The sequence below is a fragment of the Geospiza fortis genome, unplaced genomic scaffold (genome assembly GCF_000277835.1).
Source record: "Geospiza fortis unplaced genomic scaffold, GeoFor_1.0 scaffold1005, whole genome shotgun sequence".
NCBI lineage: Eukaryota > Metazoa > Chordata > Aves > Passeriformes > Thraupidae > Geospiza > Geospiza fortis.
Window position 1 is genome coordinate 1,452 of NW_005056030.1, and position 3,296 is coordinate 4,747.

Consider the following 3,296-nt stretch of genomic DNA (forward strand, 5'->3'; position numbering starts at 1 on the left):
GGGTGGATCTGGGGCAGGATCTGGGGTGGATTTAGGTGCATTTGGGGTGGATTAGGTGGATTTGGGGGTGATTTGGGGTGGATTTTGGGGTGGATTTAGGAGGGATTCAGGGTGGAGGATTTTGGGGGGGGATTTGGGTAGATTTTGGGGGATTTGTGTTGGATTTGGGGTGGATTTGGGGTTATTGGTTCGATTTTGGGGTGATTGGGTGGATTTGGGTCGGATCTGGGGTGGATTTAGGTGCATTTGGGGGTGATTTGGTGTGGATTTGGGGGTGGATTTAGGAGGGATTTTGGGGGGATTTGGGTGGTTTTGTCGGGATTTGGGGGGATTTGGGTGAATTTTGGGGGGATTTGGTTGGATCTGGGGGGATATGGGGTGGATTTGGGAGTTATTGGTTGGATTTTGGGGTGATTGGGGGTGGATTTGGGTGGATCTGGGGCAGGATCTGGGGTGGATTTAGGTGGATTTGGGCTGGATTTGGGTGGATTTTGGGGGGATTTGGGGGCAGTTTTTGGGAGGATTTCGAGTGGTTTAGGTGGATTAGGGATGATTTGCGTTGGATCTGGGGCGGATTTTGAGAGGATTTGAGTGGATTTTGGGTGGATTTGTGTGGGATTGGGGTGGATTTAGGGGGATTTTGAGGGGATTTGGGTGGATTTAGCATGGATTTGTGTGGGATTGGGGTACATTTATGGGGATTCGAGTGGATTTTGGGGTGGATTTGTGTTGGATTGGGCTGGATTTAGGGGAATTTTGAGGGGATTTGTGTCGATTTGGGGTGGATTGAGTGGGATTGGGGTACATTTATGGGGATTTGGGTGGATTTGGGTGGATTTTGGGTGGATTTGTGTTGGATTGGGGTGAATTTTGGGTGGATTTAGGGGGATCTGGGGTGGATTTTGGAGTGGATTTGCGTTGGATTGGGGGTGGATTTGGGGTGGATTTTGAGAGGATTCAAGTAGATTTTGGGGTGGATTTGGGTGGATTTGGCGTGCTTTAGTTGGATTTGGGTTGGATTTGGGGTGGATTTAGGGGTGATTTGGGGCAGATTTTGGGGTGATTCAGGGTGGATTTGTGTTGGATTGGGGGTGAATTTTGGGTGGATTTAGGGGGATCTGGGGTGGATTTTAGGGGGATTCGAGTGGCTTTAGGGTGGATTTGTGTTGGATTTTGGGTGGATTTAGGGGGATTTTGAGAGGATTTGGGTGGATTGGGGTGTATTTTGAGGGGATTTTGGGGGGATTTGTGTTGGATTTAGGAGTGATTTGGGTTGGATTTTGAGGGGAATTGAGTGGATTTGTGTTGGATTGGGGGTGGATTTAGGATAGATTTGGGATGGATTTGGGGGTGATTTGGGTGGATCTGGGAGGATAGCGGGTGGATTTTGGGGTGGATTTTGGGGGAATTTGAGGTGGATTTTAAGGGGATTTTGGGGTGGATTTGGGGGCAGTTTTTGGGGGGGATTTCGGGTGGTTTAGGTGGATTAGGGATGATTGGGGTTGGATCTGGGGGGGGAATCTGGGGTGGATTTTGAGGGGATTCGAGTGGATTTTGGGGTGGATTTGTGTGGGATTGGGCTGGATTTATGTGGATTTGGGTGGATTTGGGGTGGATTTGGGGTGGATTTGTGTGGATTTTGGGTGGATTTGTGTGGGATTGGGGTGGATTAATGGGGATTTGGGTGGATTTAGGGGGATTTGAGGTGGAATTTGAGAGGATTCGAGTGGATTTTGGGTGGATTTGTGTGGGATTGGGGTGGATTAATGGGGATTTGGGTGGATTTAGGGGGATTTGAGGTGGAATTTGAGAGGATTCGAGTGGATTTTGGGTGGATTTGTGTGGGATTGGGGTGGATTTTTGTCACCGCGGTGTCACTCGGTGTCACCTGACAGCTTTATTGGGGGGTGTCATTGTCACCGCGGTGTCACTCGGTGTCACCTGACAGCTTTATTGGGGGGTGTCATTGTCACCGCGGTGTCACTCGGTGTCACCTGACAGCTTTATTGGGGGGTGTCATTGTCACCGCGGTGTCACTCGGTGTCACCTGACAGCTTTATTGGGGGGTGTCATTGTCACCGCGGTGTCACTCGGTGTCACCTGACAGCTTTATTGGGGGGTGTCATTGTCACCGCGGTGTCACTCGGTGTCACCTGACAGCTTTATTGGGGGGTGTCATTGTCACCGCGGTGTCACTCGGTGTCACCTGACAGCTTTATTGGGGGGTGTCATTGTCACCGCGGTGTCACTCGGTGTCACCTGACAGCTTTATTGGGGGGTGTCATTGTCACCGCGGTGTCACTCGGTGTCACCTGACAGCTTTATTGGGGGGTGTCATTGTCACCGCGGTGTCACTCGGTGTCACCTGACAGCTTTATTGGGGGGTGTCATTGTCACCGCGGTGTCACTCGGTGTCACCTGACAGCTTTATTGGGGGGTGTCATTGTCACCGCGGTGTCACTCGGTGTCACCTGACAGCTTTATTGGGGGGTGTCATTGTCACCGCGGTGTCACTCGGTGTCACCTGACAGCTTTATTGGGGGGTGTCATTGTCACCGCGGTGTCACTCGGTGTCACCTGACAGCTTTATTGGGGGGTGTCATTGTCACCGCGGTGTCACTCGGTGTCACCTGACAGCTTTATTGGGGGGTGTCATTGTCACCGCGGTGTCACTCGGTGTCACCTGACAGCTTTATTGGGGGGTGTCATTGTCACCGCGGTGTCACTCGGTGTCACCTGACAGCTTTATTGGGGGGTGTCATTGTCACCGCGGTGTCACTCGGTGTCACCTGACAGCTTTATTGGGGGGTGTCATTGTCACCGCGGTGTCACTCGGTGTCACCTGACAGCTTTATTGGGGGGTGTCATTGTCACCGCGGTGTCACTCGGTGTCACCTGACAGCTTTATTGGGGGGTGTCATTGTCACCGCGGTGTCACTCGGTGTCACCTGACAGCTTTATTGGGGGGTGTCATTGTCACCGGGGTGTCACTTGGTGTCACTCAAATGTCACTTGGTGTCACTCGGTGTCACCTGACAGCTTTATTGGGGGGTGTCATTGTCACTCGGTGTCACTCGGTGTCACTCAGATGTCACTCGGTGTCACCTGACAGCTTTATTGGGGGGTGGCCTCGTGTCACTGTCACCGGGGTGTCACTCGGTGTCACTGCGGTGTCACTCGTGTCACTGGGGTGTCCCAGATGTCACTCAGGTGTCACTCGGTGTCACTCGATTCCTCGGGTGTCACTCGGGTGTCCGGGGTGTCACCAGGGTGTCACTTAGGTGTCACTGCAGTGT

General features: G+C 52.3%; 1 long non-coding RNA gene across 1 annotated transcript; it reads right to left on the reverse strand.

Moving 5' to 3' along the window:
• Window positions 1-2,728: 2,728 nt before the first annotated feature.
• Window positions 2,729-3,290, reverse strand: LOC115949338. The gene is made up of 3 exons (XR_004082851.1): window positions 2,939-3,290; window positions 2,833-2,895; window positions 2,729-2,789 (listed from the first exon to the last, which is right to left on the reverse strand). It is a non-coding gene; the product is annotated as an uncharacterized LOC115949338 (long non-coding RNA).
• Window positions 3,291-3,296: the final 6 nt, after the last annotated feature.